The sequence below is a fragment of the Plodia interpunctella genome, chromosome 10 (assembly GCF_027563975.2).
Source record: "Plodia interpunctella isolate USDA-ARS_2022_Savannah chromosome 10, ilPloInte3.2, whole genome shotgun sequence".
NCBI classification, from domain to species: domain Eukaryota; kingdom Metazoa; phylum Arthropoda; class Insecta; order Lepidoptera; family Pyralidae; genus Plodia; species Plodia interpunctella.
In genome coordinates, this window is record NC_071303.1 from 4,441,070 (window position 1) to 4,451,250 (window position 10,181).

Sequence of the window (10,181 nt, forward strand, 5' to 3'; positions counted from 1 at the left end):
TTATTCTGATCTTTAATCTGTAAGAAGGAAGGAAGGGATTTACCTAACTTATCCTACTTCCTACTTATTCTACTCGAAGTACCTAGTAGGTGACCTGTACAGTTGACTACGTCTTTCTGTAGTAGTAACATTAATTTTTTATTCCCTCCCTACTTACCTACCTAGGGATTATAGGTATTTAAATTTTGTATAGGTAGGTGGGTAGGTAATGATCGTCCGCACCTAAGTTACACGTTATAAAAACATTATTTACTAAATCCTTAGCTGGAAAAAATTGGAGTGAAAACTGTCACCGATAAAAGATATAAATTTATTAGTATCCTTAATACAAAAATGCTATAGGTAAGTAAGTTTTTTTTAATGTAAATACATTTTAATGTTAATGTTTAATAACACTAAAACCTCAGAATATACTTAGGCAATACACAGGATAGGTACTCTCCTAGTTTTTACTCCGATTTTTCCTAGCTAGGTATAGGCAATAAGCATATAATGTGTTCAAACCTATATGACGTAACATTAGGTGGACGGACATTATTCAACATGTACGTTTATTAACATTTATTCATAATTTATATTTGTTTATTTAGATAGGTAATTATGTAAATAAAAGTGTTTATAAAAACAATATAAGGGTATTTTATAAGTGTAGAATTAAAAATATATAACCTACCTAGGTGTTCTTACTTAAACAAAATTTAGTATCATTTCAGGTTTGCGTTTAAATGTTAGGTACCTACTGGATTTCTAAATAATACAAAAAGTAATTAGTTAACATAAGAACCACTAAAATTGCTATTATGAAGTATACATAAGGAGTTAGTCAAAACGCTCCTATACGAGGGGCAATAGGCGACGTCCGATTTTTTAAACATTTGATTATCTTTCAGTACCTAAATACTTAGTAGGGATAACATAATTCCTCATTGTTATCCTAAAATCTTAAATTTTCCAAAAAAAAACATGTACCTAATTATTAAGATGTTTAAGTACTTACCTATAGATTTTTTTGGAAAAAAAAATTAAAATATTTTTATCATATACTTATTACAAAAATTAATAACAATTTTGGAGAATATATAATATACCTAAAACTTTAATCCCCCAAACAAAAAACTAACGATACCTACGAACGTATAAGCAACGTAAAAACTTATGGTAAACCCCCTGTGACATAGAAGTGTCATTTCGATTGTGATTTGATTGACTGTCAGTGACATACCTACTATACCTACGTCAGTGTTGCCAACTTAGCCACTACATACCAGAGTTTTGTTGTTGAAATACAATGTAATATTATTGAAATATAATTTAAAAAAAACTGTTTTTATTATTTTATATTTCAAATTAACATTTTTTTAAATTAAGTAAGTATACTTAAATATAAAGATAATTAATTCGTAATGGCCATTCAGTCAATTTTCCTGTTGTTAAATACTTAGTGACTGTATTTCTCCTAAATGCGAAAGTAGGTTTTAAATGTTTTTTTGATAATTCTTTACGTTTTATAAGAAACATTCCCACGAGGCGATTCTCTTCAAACGCATTTTCTGCATCAAGAAGGAAGAAAAAATTATTTGCAAAAAAATAATTTTCTTCCTTTCTTCCTCTTTGTCAGAGTAGCGACATACGCCCTCTGCCCCGAACTACCGAGAGGTTTCTTCTCAATAATATAGGCTTACCAGTAAAACTAAGTTCATATTAGACAACATAGTAAAACACAGTAGTAATACAAACATGACAGGCCACCCACCGCGCAGACGCTTGCAAAAAACAATGCTACCTGTCCTGTGTAAACAGGCCATATTTAATATTAGTAGTACATAAACTACACACTTGCTTTCTATTCATTACGATCCTGATCGCAATAATTTGCTACAGGTACTTTACTTTGTAGAAAGAAATTGCACTTTAATTGCTGCCAGGACCTTGCAGACGAAAACCAGCATGGTCAGACATTTGTTACCAATGTCATTTATCGGTTTATCCATGCGCGCAATATTATTGATTTGATGAATATAAATATAATTAGTAAGTCAAGAATAATAATAAATACATAATAAATATATTAGGAGAAATCACGCAGATTGAGCTAGCCCCAAAGTAAAGTTCGAGACTTGTGTTATGGGATACTAACTTTACGATAAGTACTATATTTTATAATAAATACTTGTTTATACAGATAAACATCCAAGACCCGGGCCAGTCAGGAAAAGATCACTCACCGACAAAATTTGATTTTTGAAAGAAGATTGTTTACACAGTATATATTTGTATTTTATTCATTAATAACCGAGATATTGAATGAATAAACAACGTTACCTTATTATAAGATAAGTACAGATCCGAGACATAGAAATATTTCTGGTCTTGGCAGAAGACACAAACATTTCAGTGCTAGCTTAATGTTATCAAGGAGCGTGCAAGTGCATATATAATAAGTATATCCAGGTATAAGTATTCCGAAAATCGAAGAGGAAAATAAATAAATAGGTATTTACGTAGGTCACTCACAATAACGTAAGCGGTGGTGGTCTAGTGGTTAAAGACTGCCTGTGATACAGTTCGAATTCTATTTGCGCCACAAGAGTTTGTTTATCAATCTGACTCATAGGTAAGCAGCACTTTTCATAGACCATGCAAATTATTGTGAACTGTAATTCCAGATTTATAACAGTCCACTAAAAACATTATCGAAGCGCTTGGCACATTTTGTATCAGTAATAAGATGCTCGAAAAAATACTGTAGGTATTATATCTCGAACTATTTTTAATTCCTACTTACTGGATACCATTGGTAACCATTATTTAAATACAATAAAATATTTAAATCGACAAGGACAGTATAAAGCGATGCCTACTGTGTAAACGCAAGCTTTAACCTTTATTTTCATAACGATTTCCAAATAAAATAACATGTAATGAATATAGTTCCAGTCTTACTATTCTCTCGATATAATTGCACCAACTTTGTGTTAATGTCAAGGGCGAGATGTATAAGGAATGACAGCTAGCTTTCTGCGCAGCCGCATAAGTTATTTAGCACCTGTAGCACCATTAAAATCAATTATACAGCAAATATACTTATATTATACTCTATCAGCGTATGTGCACTTTATTTAAAACCTACTTCGAATACAATTAATAGGCTTTAAATTACAGAATTATGGTTATTTTAAGGATATGCGATATTTATCATTGCGAATCGTCCTTTAGTGACGTTGCTACTGGTTTTTAATGAGGACTGTAGATCAAATATAAGTTATTTTTCTGTTGAATTTCGAAGAACTTGATAGTTAAGTCGTGAATCGCAATCGCAATCGCAATTATAAGGGTAATAATTCAATTAATTAGAGGCTAAGGTGTCAGAATTTAAATTAAGTAATAATTAAATTTAAAAACATATAGACAGACATTGTTGGTTGCTTTGCAAAATAAAAAAGTGCAGTACCTATGATGGCAATGGCACTAGTTATGTCTCAATTAACAGTAAACAGAACTCGTTCTTTATTTAAACGTTATTAAACTGGCATGATAACATTTTTAAATTTTATAATAAGAAAGTTAGTAACTGGCCAGTTGCAGAAAATTCTAAATTCGAATTTTGCGCGAGGAGTTTGACCTACGTAAGCCTATTCGGTTACAAAAGCGGTGCGGGCGTTGACCCGCGCGTGGCCAACCCCTGACCTTGGAGTATCGTAAACTGAACTGACGTAACCGTGACTCTTTCCTACTAAAGGCCACATGTGTTTTGATGTTACATTCGCAGAGACAAACCTTTGCTACTCGAATTCAATGATAAATAAAACTTGTTATAACTATCGATAGATATTTGAGAAAGTTGAATGATTGATTTGATTTTTAAATTAGGAATTTGTGATAGGTAAGCCATGCTTAAAGGAGACGTAAAATAATTTGTAAGTTAGCTTATCATTATAAATATGATATGTTATAATTATTTATAGAATTTTGAAGTAGGCATCTAACAAAAAATATTTTCTTTTAATAAGCTTAAAAGATTTATTCTTTTAAGCACCGGCATAGCCCAAGTACCACTATAATTTATTTATTTATTAAAAATTATCTAAAAGTAGGTAAGTAGGTGTTAAAAAAAGTCAAGACAGCTTATTTAGGTACTGAGTCTTTTTAATTTTAATTTAAAAAACAAATAAATATGGTAAATAGAGATACCTAATAGGACAGAGGTTTAATTTGTAGCCTACAATATAGTTCAGATATGAAATATTTTTCATCATTAATATCAATTTATGAATAGTAATTCTTAAATTGATATATTAAAAGAAGTTTAATTTATAAAACAGTCTATTTAAATACATGTTTTATTGCAAATAACATAAAATAGGTAAAAAAATCTTATCACAAAAGACTCATACCGCCCCCTGTAGGATAATTGCGAAACTATTACGCACCATCGCAGGAAAACATGCCACCCTTTTTCACCTCAGGAAAAGTCAAGAAAACTCCCCATGTGTGGAGCGGCATGTGTGGTACCTCGACACGAACCCTTCGCGCGTTTATTTCACAGTCCTGTGCTGCCATCTCTTAGCGGATAGGCGAGTTACTTTTATTTCTTATTTTATGGCTGCGAAGCTTTTCGAATGCCACTGAATCGCGCTACAGTACATATACGTTTAGCACTTTCATGAATTCGTAATTTACCTCGTAACTCAGTGAACAGCATACATACCTGTAACAATAAAGGTGTGATTATAAATAATATTCAATTTAATTATTTTCATATTAGAATTATCAATTAGGCACGTTTAAAAATACATGATTATTAATAAAAGCGATTTCACGGGTTACGCCTCGTGGCATGTCGAATCTTTATACAAATTGGTATTGTATTTATTTTATTTAATATAAGTATTTGATAACGAAATAATATTTGTTTGTATGCTTTCTTTATCAAGTTAAGCTTGTTGGAATTACAAACTTCTAGGTATTTGTGCGCGAAAATATACTTACATATACACATAATATACTTTTCGTGATATTATATCTAAAGTAATATTTTAATTCACTAAGTTAAAATTAGAATACCCTTTTTTAAAGAGCTAAGTAAGTAATTACATAAAAGTTATCGCGGCAGATATGTATGTATATATGTAGACATGTGAATATAAGTACTTTTGCCCAACAGGTGAAGAAACAAATAAAAAATCGTTCAACAGTTCTACATTAATTTTTATTTGACATTTATATTCAACTGAAAATGTACAAAAAAGATAAAAATAATAAGAAGGTCATTAATTAAAATAAAAACTAAATTAAACTTCCTTAAAATAAGAACTAATTTGAAATCTGTATAAGGCCTGCTTACAACTACAATTGAACTTAAAAAAAAATGTACAAATAAACTTAGTTCATTTTTCACATAGATTCGAATGAAAACTATAAAAATATAGCCACCCTATTATTCCAAGCGATATTCGATACCGCTTGGCTGACATTTTTAGCAAAATCGATATCGCCCCTTATTGGTACCGAAATGATTGAACATCCTTATCGGGACATTTTTCTAATGGCGCCGCGTGCTTCAGACCCTTTTCTTTGTAAGGGTGTGTGCATATTATATCTGTCATGTTTTTTAACCTCTATGGAGGTGAGGGATTGCGTTGTATGTTTTTAAGAAAAAAATATGGCCAGTATCTATTCCATCGTGTTTAGCTGATGAATGTATTTTAAATTATGATGTAGAAAGTATATTCTTTTCATATTGTTATGAATTAAGAAATGTTGCCCTGTAAATGTAAGTATTCTTTCGAAGTAGAAAATGTAATTGAAAAATGTTCATGGCCACCAATAGTACTTGATGTACATCAACCCAGCTTTTTTTGAATTTATAAAAAATTTGCAGCTATTACTGTCGTATGAAGGTCCATTCACAGTAACTTGACATGCAGTTGATTATACCTACCTACTTAAAAAAAACTATATGACATAAAAAAATTAAAACTCGTAATAATTTTTACTATGTTTGAAAATTTTAATCTGTAAGTGGGTATAGAGTATAAAAATATAAATAATTAAAGCATAAAGTATAAAAATAAATATAGAGAAGACTCAGTGTTCCGACACTGAAAGCCTTCTGTATATATATTTCTATTACGGACGTCTCAAGTTATTTTTTACTCTGTGGCCGCTCCCTAAAACACCCCTTTTCTTTTACATGTCGCAGCTAACGACAATACGAAATCAATACCAACACCATCGATGCGAAAATCGTGAATAGCGAATTGACGCACACACGTTCGCTTGTGTGGGTACGTGGGCTAGCATGTGTGGGTGTGCTCAAATAATATGCAAGCTTCGGTCGTGTGGAGCGAAGACGTTTTGTAGGGTGACCATGAGTCGTGGAAATTTTAAATGGAAATCTTACAGCATTTTAGAGATAAAGATTCAAGAGAAAATTTGAGTAAATCAGTGGATAATAATTTTATTTACTATGATTTGATAACCTGGTGTCACTGCTAGTAACCAGTGGTTAAAGCAATAATAAGATGTTTAAGATAGCAAGAAAATAAAACCAAGCATGTATTTTGTTATTGTTGCAGTATAAACGCAAAAGTTTAATTTCATTATTTTTTACGAGATCTTTACATACTCAGATTGTTAACATCAAATACACAGTTTACTTGGATAGATTTAAATAACAACTTCAGAAAAGAAACAAACATTAGACTAAGTAATAACACTAATAAAATTGACAATAATAAAATAAAATATTTTAATTTATGCAAATCCCTTATCGCGGAAAAGAAGTGGCGTCACCCCAAAAATTGGTAAAAAGAAAACGCATTAACACATATAGATGAGTACACACACGGCGCGCACACATGCCCACGTCACCCTCCCCCTCCTCCTGTTTAAAAAGCGCCCCCACCACACCCCGTTTCTTTTGATAAGGAAATGCAGACATTTCGAGAAAAGCTAAGTATCGAATAATAGAGACGAGTGCCTTATGAAAGCACGTCATAATCTGTGCGTGGGCGAAATTGACTACAATTTAGGATTATGAAGTCTTTTTGAATTAAGAATCTCCATCTAGTTTGATAGTGGCATAATATTATGATAATATTGAACGCCTTGAATGTCTTATTTATGTGTTTATTAATCGTTATCTTTATTATTCAATATTCGTCAGGTGATGTAATTATTTTTGTTAAATGAAAGATTTTCTATACAGGCTTGATTGTATAAAATTAACATGAAATTCTTATTAATGAGTCATATACTCTTTCCATTCTCGAATTCGCCACAAAACCAAGCAATGAAAATCAAATTTGTGCTCGCTCCCCCAGCATTCAAGTGTTTTACATTCCACTAAAAAGCCCTAAGCGCAGCGAGATTCGCTAATAATCAAACTCCCCCACTAATTAAAACTCTGTTTTAATTGCTTGAAAAGGCCACCTGTTGCTTCTCGGCATTTCATTCCCTCGTATTGGTCTATCTCGCTTCCCCGGAGGCTGTGCGGGCCGGCCCGTATCCGGATACTATGGTATAATTGTCAGAAAATTCGATTTTAGAACGACCTAATTGAGGCCAAATGAAATTTCCAGTATCGCACCCGGCTCCCTTTGTTCGCACGATGTGAACCGTGTTTTAATTGCCTGACGAATTTTTTTTTCACGTTCGAAATTTGAACGGTGCATACAGCAACCAGTCCTATTTTTTTTTTAATTTCTTCCTCGTTTAAAACTGGAACAGTTTTTGGACGGTGCTCGTGGCAATCTATCATAGATATCTCGAAATATCAAAACGCAATCAAAATGTACCACTTATGGTTATAATTCTAGAAAATTGCTTGAACGAACGCCGGAACGAAATTATCGGACCATTATCAAATAGAACCCCTTTCTTTAATTACCTGCACATAATTTTTGTTTGTTTATGTGTTCCGCCCAAGTCATTACTATAATAACCGTAAGAAGGGCTCAATTTGAGATACGCTAGGAATGATTAAAGTTGATTAGCGGTAATTTGGTGTACTTGTTAAATTACGTCGCTTTTGTCATTATTCAATTACAAAATGTCGCTAGGCTACCGCGGTCACAGTTTTTTTGTAATTATTTTGTAATCACCGCCGTAATGTATCAAATCAGTTTCGAACAAATACTTACCTCAATATTCATTTATCATTACATAGGTAGTATAAAACAAAGTCGCTCTGTCTGTTCCTATTTTAGGTTAATCTTTAAAACTACGTAATGGATTTTGATGCAGGTTTTTTTAATAGATAGAGTGATTCAAGAGGCATACAATTTATTACGGTTTTACACAAGCGAAGCCGGGACGGGCCGCTAATAATAAATAAACGGGTTATTAAATGTTGTTTAATTTTAAAATTCGAATAAAAAAATAATTAAGGAATTGATACGTATTGTTTTGATTAATTAACCGGTCTCAAACGTAACCGTCTGTTCACATTAACATAAACATTTTAATTGCTTTTCATCAATAGAGTGATTGTGTCTCGTTTCCGCAGAACACAGAAAAAGGGAGATGTGAATGGAGGATTTTTAGTTTAGTTAAGTTTTAGTTCGTGTCAAATCGTTAGTGGCAGACTGAGTTAGATCAGGCTGTTGTTAGGCTGTCATGGTCGAGAATGAAACCTCTGCGATAATAAGAGAGAAAATAATAACAATAGGTAGACGAAGCGATGTCGTATGAAGTAATTTCCCTCTTCGATTAAACCATAAAGAGCGTCATTAAGGATTAATATTATGTCAATATTTCTAAAGTAAATGTATTGCACATTTACTTGTAATCATCAAAAGAAAATTAATCTGGTACATGGTATTTCATTCCATGTAGGTTAAAAGAAAAGAAAATCTAAGAAAGCGGTCCCTGGGCTCCGACCTTTTACATCTGAAGAAACCGGGAAACTAACACTATATGGACAATTGCGCAATGCCTGGAATAAATCAATTTTATTTTTGTTTATTCGAGCATAGCCGCATGTATCTCTTTCTGTGATCTTTGTCGCAAGGTACTGGAAAACGATAAGAATGAGATGCCGTTAAGTTTTATTACTAATTAATGTTGCGAAAGAGCATAATATTTAAATGAAGCTGGGCTTGGCTAATGGATGACGTGAGGATGTGAGTAATTATTGTGTGCTGGATGCGACATCCTTGTCATACACGTTTCTGTTGTTGGTGCCATAAATATTGGTTGATTGTGAAATTCGTTTTTTTAATATTACCAAACAGGTAAACAAGCATATTGATGGTAAGTAGTCACCACAGCCTTTCAACGTCTGCAACACCAGGGATATCTACTTTGATGTCTACTTTGTGACGTAGAATCTTTTGCTTCAGAACACTACCTCTCTCACCTTTTAAACCGGAACACTGACGACTGAGGTACCCATGTAGGTAGAAGTGTAATTGTACCAAGGTTCACCTCTGCTACACTATTTCACAAACAAAAAAAAATGAACACCTATTTCTTGAGCCATAAATTGTTGGAGCCCATGGCCCGCTTTTCTACTTAAAAATATGAATAAATAATATATCTTTATTATTTTTTTAGAAGATCATAAATATGTATGTAGGTATTTAATTTTCATTTCCAGAAGGTAGCTGTGCGTTGATTTCGCAAGTAAAAGCTAAAGACACGCTTGAACGACTGTCGTAGACACATAGAGTGAATTTTCGCTGTTTGTGTTAGAACGCGGCTTCCACGGCTAATCTTATATAGTTACACTTTTCTTGAGACTATCTATTTTTTGTCCCTTTTTACATCTTGGTTCATTTTACTAGTTAAAGATCAATTATATTATATTTATAATGTATGTATGTGCTTCATAATTATGAAGCACATACCTATAAATATAAAATAGGCCCTTTTTGTTTAGTTGGATAAGGAGAACGTGACAACAATAAATTTTTATTATATGTATATATATCCATAATAGCTACTTAAAAATAACATAATATTCTTTCAAAATACAACTTATAAGACAAAGATTATTCAATTGCAAAAACATGAGTTACTCTTCAATTATTAACAATGTTTAATTTAAATAGAAAGCATGTTGTCATCCTACAAATCCATCCATCGAATAGATTTTGCATGAAAGAGTAACAAATATACACACATACGAGAACATCCTCACTAAGTATCGCATTTATAATATTAGTAGGATAAGCTAT